The sequence below is a fragment of the Pholcus phalangioides genome, unplaced genomic scaffold (genome assembly GCF_987345545.1).
Source record: "Pholcus phalangioides strain wild (caught in Gottingen) unplaced genomic scaffold, Ppha-v1.0 ptg000001l_1, whole genome shotgun sequence".
Classification (NCBI taxonomy): Eukaryota; Metazoa; Arthropoda; class Arachnida; order Araneae; family Pholcidae; genus Pholcus; species Pholcus phalangioides.
In genome coordinates, this window is record NW_028301594.1 from 23,421,698 (window position 1) to 23,431,329 (window position 9,632).

Sequence of the window (9,632 nt, forward strand, 5' to 3'; positions counted from 1 at the left end):
TTTTAAGCCTTTAAAAAGATTTAAAGTGTAAAATTTTGAGATAAAAATTTTAAAGTTAAAATTTATAATTTCTGATTATGAAGAAATTTAAATAGAGCTCCCCTTCCTTCATTGAGATATCTACGCCAAGAACTCAGAACCAAAAATTTCGGTCAGAATGTATATTGTGAATTTTAAGGGAAAAATGAAAGACTAAGTAGGTGATAAATAACAAGGCAAACTTTATTTGGGCTGTTTTCTGGAATGTATTGCACGCATATCTATTGCTCTAAATGAATTTTTTTCACTGAAACTGGAAGAGAGAAAAATATAATTTTCTGGATGAAGATAATTCGGTTGAGCTGCAGTGAATTGTTTTAAATTATTCGGCAGATTGTCCCGTTCGTGTCTTCGAGCCTGGAAAAATAAAAGAAAGTGATGGTGAGAAAACTTTTCACTGGCACACGTTACACAAATTCAAGAACCACAAGCATTTAAACCACATCGATAAAGCAATAGTTATTTTCAAAGAACAATATTTTATTATGTGATTTTAGAATGGTAAGCGCTGAAAATGAATTGTCCTCCATAATAAAAGTTAAATTATTGAAAATTTTCGAAAAGGTGAATAACATTATCAGAAACATTTTTAGTGAAAAACACCAGTTTTACATTTATCAATTATCTACCAAAAACAGTACTCACAGAAAAAGCATTTAGTACAATCCACCATATCCGAACCCGTAGCCCAAACCGAGGTTACCATAACCAAGTCCATAACCCTGACCGAGTCCATATCCGTATCCAAGTCCATAACCCTGACCGAGTCCATATCCGAGTCCGTATCCCAATCCAAGATGGCTCCTCCTGTCGTATCTGTAGCTGTGTCCATGTCCATGGCCCTTGAAGGGAACGTGGTCAATGGCGACTTCGTAACCAGACACTGCTCCATTGGCAAGAGCCATGCTGATCATTGCAACAAATGCTAGAGCGACAATCTACATGGGAGAAATATTAAATATAACGTTCATATAGATAAAAAATTCTGTTTTATTTTTATTTATCATTTTGCATGGTTTTAATCTGATACCTGTTCAAGGCAATTATACAGTATATCACAGAAAAAATACGGGCTGTACTTGTGATTATTAATCATGAATACGGAAACAGATCATTGATTACTAAACTTTCTCTGGTCGTGAAGCCCATAGGAATGAGGTTAGATGGCACCTCTGCCTTATTTCGAGGCTCTTCGATATCAATCTAACCGTGAAAATCATGGTTACTCTTTGCTATTATAATATATTTATTCGATATCATTACATCCTCAAAATATCTCGTTATATCGGTCGCAAAGTTGGCCGATCACACGGCACCTTAGAGTGGCAAGAGCAATAATTATCTTTGAAAAAAAATTCATAATTCAGGAAAGCAATAAGTATGTTGGCGAGGCACAAGATTTTTGTGATTTGACGTGAGCTTTTGAAGCTAATACTAAATGGCACTTCAACATTGTTCTTTTTGGGGTCGATGGTGCATTAAGCCGTTCCGCCGACGAAGGGTTGCTCCCAGTTTTTTATCCAAGTTTTTCACCAAAATCGAACATCTGCACTGTCGACAGCTATTACGCTTTTCACAGAAGAGCGCGCGCTTACCGCCAACCTACATGCTACAACGTAAACGTTCAGTGTGTCCTTTGGCTGGCTGTATTAAACGTTGTATACGAACTGAGTGGTAAGTGAAGCCTCCCAAATCCTCATGACAGCATATGCCTGCATGTAGTTAACTCTTAAGTGCTCAATTTCCTTTTTTTCGAGTATATAATTTTTTGCATATTTAATAACACGTATTGAAAGCCGAGAGACTCATTCAAAAAAATCCATTTCTAATTGTACTGCTTATACAGTTATACGCATAAGCCTGAGACGGCCTAATCGAAAACGTGAAAAGCCTAAAAAGTCGCACATGAAATAAGTGTATTGAAGTAATATTACTTTCAACTGTATAACTACCCTTTTTGTGACTCAAGGAATAGTAAGAAAAAAATTCGGATTTTGCAAACTTCAAGGTTTAAAACAAAATACAAAAAAAAAAACTTAACAAATTAGTGAAATCACAGTCATACATGCTCTGCAACAAATAGTTATTGCCGTTGATTGCGACATCTACCAGCAAATTCAAAGTATGAAATGGAAAAAATATCACCTCACCTTATGCGCAAAGACGATTCTGAATTTTTTTAATTTCAAACTGGGTGTAGTATAATTAACATTTAAAGAGTCCTTTGTATATATATGCAAAGCTACGCATCTAAGAGTTAATTTAATAACACCTCGAATGCTACTAAACACTTAGCAAGAGATCGAATACCGTTTGGACATCGGCAGAGTCATTAATTGTGCTCACGTTGAGTTTTAATAACCTACAAATAAACTTGAAGAGCTGCCCACTTTAGTGCAAGTAAAATTTATTACCAATCATGGAGGGTTCTCACACTATAAACCATTACTTTTGGATATCTTTAGGCCGGACACCCAGACAGCTGGGTCATTGTTATAATATATATTCTTCATGAATCCTGAAGGAAGGAAAAGCACATTTTAAACTTACCAGTGCCTTGTTCATTGTTGTTATTTGTTAGTTTTGCTAGTTAGATGCAAACTGTGCTCTCTTCAAGGTTTCAATAGAGCTTTTATAGAAATTTTTAAATCATTGGAATGCATCTCGGAAGAAGCAAAAGAATAGTCAAATGAATAAAATTTTAATAACATTTCTATGTTGCTGCAGTTTTGTTCAGTGTCAATTCAGTGATCATAAAAAATTTATTCGACACTTTTCAAAGGTCGTTTGGTATTTAAGCAAGTTCACTGAGAAAAACCGATTAAACATTGCGATATCTAAATAACTATGCGGCATAGCGATTCGCTTGATTGGCGGCGCATAAGAGCGACGGTAAAATAGTTCCACTCATTAAATTTGTTAACTAAGGCCTCGAAATACCTTTAATAATCACCGCATTCATTGCTTTAAAGAAAATCGTTTGTGAAGGTCAAGCATTCTGTACCTTTTAATGAAAGAAATTAACCAACCTAGAAATTCTTATCAATCGCATTTCGAATGATTTACACAATCAAAGCCGCCTCGGGAGAAAGAAACATTCAGGGAGAGGCCGGCTTGCCAGGCGTCCCGTAATAAACGAGATTGAAGGGATGGGCAGCAAGAAGTTGTGTTGGTAGATTATACTGTATATTCATAAATTATTGGGAAAGTGGGTGTAAGCAAATGGTTTGAGACTCTAGATTCCATTGCCTGCGTATAATCATTTTTAACACAATGTATTGTTCTGGGAAATAAATTATCTTTAATGTACAAGGACAGGGGGAAAACAGCAGAATCCCCAGCACACACTTTGGTGAGATCCCTAGGCTGGTAATTTTACCATTAATTTATTGCGTAAAAAAATCAATATTTGCTCCTCCGAGCTCTGTCAACTTCTGCTTCACGGGAATCATGATGGATAGCTAAAGATCATGGTTTGATCAAAAATTATTAGTTAAAACTGACTGTGAAAAAAATTTCCACATGCTATGGTGAAGAAATTTAAAAATCAAATTTTTGAAAACTTATAATTAATCAAAAAATCCCTTTTAAAGAATGATTAAAATTCGAATAAAACAAATAAAATTAAGATGACTTTCACCTTCTGGATATTTTTTTTCCAAAATGTCATTTTCAACAAAACGCATGTGGTTTTGGTTCGGATATATTATAAAATTGAGAAAATAAATGTTATTTCATGAACATTTTTACGAAAAAACTCATGCTACCAATTTTATAAGTAAAATTAGCATATTTCCAGTACTTCAACTAGACTTTGTAAACTAAGAACTACTGCTTGTATCAACATGTTCTTCACACAGATTATTTGCTGTGACATTATTCTGTGCAGTGAACTAAAACTTTTAGAATACTATAAATTCTTTTTATGCACGTGATTGTGCAAGTATTTTGAACGAAAGAACATTTTTCGTTCAAAATACTTGATATTCTCAGTTCAAAATCATGTAAATGAAAAAGTTTTGGACATATTGCTTCGTTTTTAGTTCATTGTATAGCTGGAGCTGTTTAAAATACAAGTTTCTTAAAGATATTTTAAAAAATGCTTGAGCAATCAAGTTTTTCGTTGGGCAAAAAAGCAAAAAAAAAAAAAAAAAACCCACAAATATTCAGAAAACGCCATCAAATATTTCATTATTGCACTAAGACCATTAAATTACTAAATTGTCGATAACTTCTCTCCTAGTTATTAGAGACAAAAATGAAACAGTTTTGGGCTTTAGAATAACTACACTTTCAAATAAATAAATATTCGATGAAATCCGTCATTTGAAAGCAGGCAGTCACCTTCAGTGAGAACAACCAAAGCAAATTAATCAAAAAACTTATATAAAGTAAATAAATTAATTAACTGAATAACCAATAATTAAAACACAATTGAAAATTATTGAGAAAAACGCACATAATAATTTCAAAATCTTCACTAACACCAGTTATTGAGCTGATGTCGCATCGATTTCACTGCGTATGAAACAAAAATATTCCTCATTTCAGCGTAGACGTCACAGTTATCGAGCAGGTGGTTAACAAGAAGAATTATCGAATAGAGCAATAATTTTGAAATGATGAGACTCATCACGTGGAAAAATATGCAAGGATTTTCAAATAAGGTATTGAAACACGCACGTTCCCATCATTAGAGATCACAACAAAGAGAATCAATGATGCACCTGACATCAATTCTCCCATACGCTTCAGAACATATTATTAGGCAACCGATTTCCCATATTTTGGAAACCCGATCATATATAAGATCGGATCTTACTCATAAACTCATATTTCTTCATCTATCGCAGAAAACATTTCTTGGAAACGTTAAGATGGTAGTTCATTTAGTAAGTTCTTTTATTTTCATGGGACTTACACTGGAATAATGAGAACTTACTCTCTGAGTGTTCATGTGTAATATTAGTTCGCAATTCTTAGTAAATAAACATTAGATGTTATAGCAGTATGATTCGAATATCAGAATATTTAATTAATTCAAACTCTATATAAAACATACCTGCATTAAGTGCACATTTACTAATGACTGGTGTTATTACTTGCTAGACATTATAGCATGGCTGATAACTTTCTTTTTTTAATTTTAGGTTGTCGTCACGATTCTGATACTTCAGGGCAGTATCGCTCTGTCCGAACACAAGGAGAGAGGCCATCATGGTATGCATGACTTTGGATATCGATTGGGTTGTTCAGAGGAAGATGGCATTAATAATGAAATCGTGGATGCCATGGAATCATTTGACGAGAGTACGCCGTATTGGTTAAAACTCATTGGAGCATCTTCTTCCAGAATACCAACAACTACTCAAGAAGAAAATTATGATGAAAAATTCAAGAACGAAGACGAATATGAATTACTCTGCATGGAGAATCTTGATGATGAAATGGGAAAGCCTGAAGATATATTTGATTTAATGGTTCATTCCGATTCAGAGCGAAATGGGTTCGTGAATGATTTACTCAACAAGCACCAGATTGATTTTTTTTCCGAACTTGGAAATAGAGCAAAATCAAACACCAATGTTCCGAAAGATCTAAATAATTCCATAATTTTCGTGTCTAACGGAAAGATCGATTCAATGCCGGAAATCAAAGACCATCATCGGGAAAGAATGCGCTGTTTTAGGATTTTTGGATTAGACAAAAAAATCACTTCACAGACTAAAATCAAAGACCATCGTCCAAAAGGAATGGACAGTTTCGACATCTTTGGGCCTGACAAGGACACAAGACTAGACAAAGAAATCAGAAACGGTTTCAAAAGTTTCAAAGTTTTCAGTCCCGATAAGAAACCAAAATTAGAGAATGAAATCGAAAGTAGTTCCAACATCTTCAGTTCCGACAAAAAGACAAAACTAGACAAGAAGACAAAAATGGAAAAAGTGGTCGGAAGTGGTTTCGACAGTTTCAACATCTTCGGGCCCGACAAGAAGACAAAACTAGAAAAAGAAGTCGGAAGTGGTTTCAACATCTTCGGGCCCGACAAGAAGACAAAACTAGAAAAAGAAGTCGGAAGTGGTGGTTTCAACATCTTCGGGCCCGACAAGAAGACAAAACTAGAAAAAGAAGTCGGAAATGGTTTCTACAGCTTCAACATCTTCGGGCCCAACAAGAAGACAAAACTAGAAAGAAAAGTCGGAAGTGGTTTTGACAGTTTCAACATCTTCGGGCCCGACAAGAAAACAAAACTAGAAAAAGAAGTCGGAAATGGTTTCTACAGTTCCAACATCTTCGGACCCAACAAGAAGACAAAACTAGAAAGAAAAGTCGGAAGTGGTTTCGACAGTTTCAGCATCTTTGGGCCCGACAAGAAGACAAAACTAGAAAAAGAAGTAGGAAATGGTTTCTACAGTTTCCACATCTTCGGGCCCAACAAGAAGACAAAACTAGAAAGAAAAGTCGGAAGTGGTTTTGACAGTTTCAACATCTTCGGGCCCGACAAGAAAACAAAACTAGAAAAGGAAGTCGGAAATGGTTTTGACAGTTCCAACATCTTCGGGCCCAACAAGAAGACAAAACTAGAAAGAAAAGTCGGAAGTGGTTTTGACAGTTTCAACATCTTCGGGCCCGACAAGAAAACAAAACTAGAAAAGGAAGTCGGAAATGGTTTTGACAGTTCCAACATCTTCGGGCCCAACAAGAAGACAAAACTAGAAAGAAAAGTCGGAAGTGGTTTTGACAGTTTCAACATCTTCGGGCCCGACAAGAAAACAAAACTAGAAAGGAAAGTCGGAAGTGGTTTCGACAGTTTCAGCATCTTTGGGCCCGACAAGAAGACAAAACTAGAAAAAGAAGTCGGAAGTGGTCTCAACAGTTTCAACATCTTCGGGCCCGACAAGAAAACAAAACTGCAGAAGGAAGTCGGAAATGGTTCCGGTAATTTCACGATCTTCGGCTTTGATGAAATGACAACATTCAAGAAAGATGTTCGTGGGAGCATCAACGGTCGACGGTCATCTTCAAGCTTGAAATCCAATAACTCTCTGAACAACTATATCCGAGTTTTTGACGAAATTTTAAAGATGATGATGAAATTGAGTATTCAACGAGGACTGTAACATTTATGCCGAAGTTATTGTTCAGTTCCACAATATGCACCCTATGCCATGGTTAAATCTTTATGTCTGTGTAACAGAGCTACGTTATCTGTATAAAATGAATAAAATGAAATTAATTCATATTTTAAAAAATTATTGGAAGATAATTTTTATTACATGTGTGTTTGTTCCCTTATTTATTATTTATTTACTAGGGGGGCTCTGCCCCCCTGCCGACCCCCCCCCCCCACTTCTCTTCCCAACATATCTTGTTTATTTCGTCCCACTTCATCAGCGTGCTATGGAAAGGGGGAAAGGGACGTGTGAAAGCAATATCTTACTGAAGAAGCGAATTTTAATAAAAATAATAATAAAGCAACAAAAAACAAATGAGATTCATCAAGTACCCCCAGAAAACTTCCCCATGGTGGTCCCCAGATTCAATTCGCTGAATTTCAGTGGGGCCCCACACTGGATATATCTTGGGTTACCGATGTGTTGCAAATTTTACAATCTTAAACCACAAAAATCAATGAGATACATCCAGGGGCACCGAATTACAACCTGCCAACATTTCCATGGAGCCCTGACCTGGAAGCTTGTCGGACACCCCCCTGTGAGAATTTTTCTTTTTATCAATTTTACAACGAATAAAATCCAGGGCCCCACATGCAGTAGCGGGGACACCAATTCGCATACTTTTGGTGGGGCCCCAGACTGGCTTTATCTCGGGCTTCCACTGTTGCAAATTCTACAACAGAAAAGAATGAGATTCATCCAGGGCCCCCAAAATGAAACCTGTAAACATAGGGCCCCCGACTTGGAAGCTTGTCGGTCATCCCCCGGAGCGAGTGCCATGAAAAATTTTCATTTGTATTCGTTTTACCAACGAATAAAATCCAGGGGCCCCCCCCAACCAATTACCGGGGACACCAATTCGCATACTTTTGGTGGGGCCCCAGACTGGATATATCTTTTGCTTCCGCTATCGCAAATTTTTCAAGGTTAAAGCAGCAAGAAAACAATGAGATCCATCAAGGGCCCCTGGAAATGAAAACTTTTTACTTATACGTGAAATCTCCCCCGGGTACCCCGACCCTGTGTTGGAAGCACTGCTGCTGTGTGTATATTATACATATACATACCTCTCGGCATGGACCCCCCCCCCAAGGGCAGGGCTGACAGGGGCCACAACGATTCTTATCACTTTTTGATTTTTCACACTATAAATTAATCACAGAAGGAGTCCTGAAAAGCTGGTTTGGGGGTTCGAAATCTAAATTCCAGCCTAAGGGCTCTGCTGTAGGATGTAGGAGCCTCTCGGTACATGCACATAACATGGTCCCGATGGGTCAATGGGTCCCGATATGTGCTACAGTTAAATGAATATTTGACCCAAAATCGTAACCGACTTCCGTAACACAAAAACGTAACAGATTTCCGTCACTCGAAAACTTCACCCACTTCCGTCACTCGGTTGCTTAGCAACAGGCCCTTTTCGAGTTTGTGATTTTATATTATAGAGTAGATTTATTATTAGTTATTTTTCTCTCTTAAGGAAGGTGGTGCACGAAGTTGGCTTCTCGTGCTTTCCTATGGGAAAAATCTCCTTTTTTTAAAGAACATTTAAAAGTTTTCTATTCACTCTAGGCACTCAATTTTTTTCTCAAATACTATGGATATTTTTTATACAATTGAACTCGAGCATTTAGGATTTTAATTGTCGGTTATTTTTTTTCTCGAATTTCAACTTCACACCACCATGCAACTTTACAAAAATCACCTAAATTTACCGATATTTGTTGAGAGACAAACAAAGTTTCAACCATACAAGCTATCGTCAATCATGGCCAACCAGTAGGTTGATGTCCTTGGGCAGAATTACTTCTCAAAAATCAAATAAAGCGCGATCGTCATAATTTTGAATTTTGAAAGACCAGATTGACGCTTGCTGATTGGCGAATTTTATGTTTCCAAAAATGAATTTTTTTTTTTTGGGGGGGGGGGGGTTGACGAAATTGTGACAATTTATACAACGCTTATGAAGCAGCAATTTTTTTTTCCGGATAAATTCCTTGAGCAATAATTTTTTTCCCCTAAATGTAGGGATTTTTAAAATTCACGGGTGAAATTCGGGAGATAAAATAATTTTTTGGGAGTCCGGGAGATAGAGTGGAAATTCGGGAGCCTCCCGTAAAATCCGAGGGACTTGGCAGCTATGCTATATAGGGTGATTCGGAAAAGATGGTAAAAACTTTAAGAGGTGATAGTACACACCAATACAAACAATTGTCATCAAAGAATGACGCATGGTCTTACATGAAACGCACTAGCGCGTTTCGAAACGGCCGCTCCACAAACGTTAAAACGGCATTCCTGTTGAAATTTATCGGAAGGAGGTGGGGAAGAGCACCATGCACGCAAATGTAACCTGGAGAAAAAAAAAGAAACCGCATGCAAATCTGCGTCATAGTGAATAAAATGCGTGGACTC

The 9,632-nt window shown here is 36.9% G+C and overlaps 1 long non-coding RNA gene across 1 annotated transcript; it reads right to left on the reverse strand.

Annotated features, from left to right (window-relative positions):
- Positions 1 to 244: 244 nt before the first annotated feature.
- On the reverse strand, positions 245 to 4,529 carry LOC149090120 (uncharacterized). The gene is made up of 3 exons (XR_016193169.1): positions 4,499 to 4,529; positions 685 to 977; positions 245 to 396 (listed from the first exon to the last, which is right to left on the reverse strand). It is a non-coding gene; the product is annotated as an uncharacterized LOC149090120 (long non-coding RNA).
- Between the last annotated feature and the right edge of the window lie 5,103 nt (positions 4,530 to 9,632).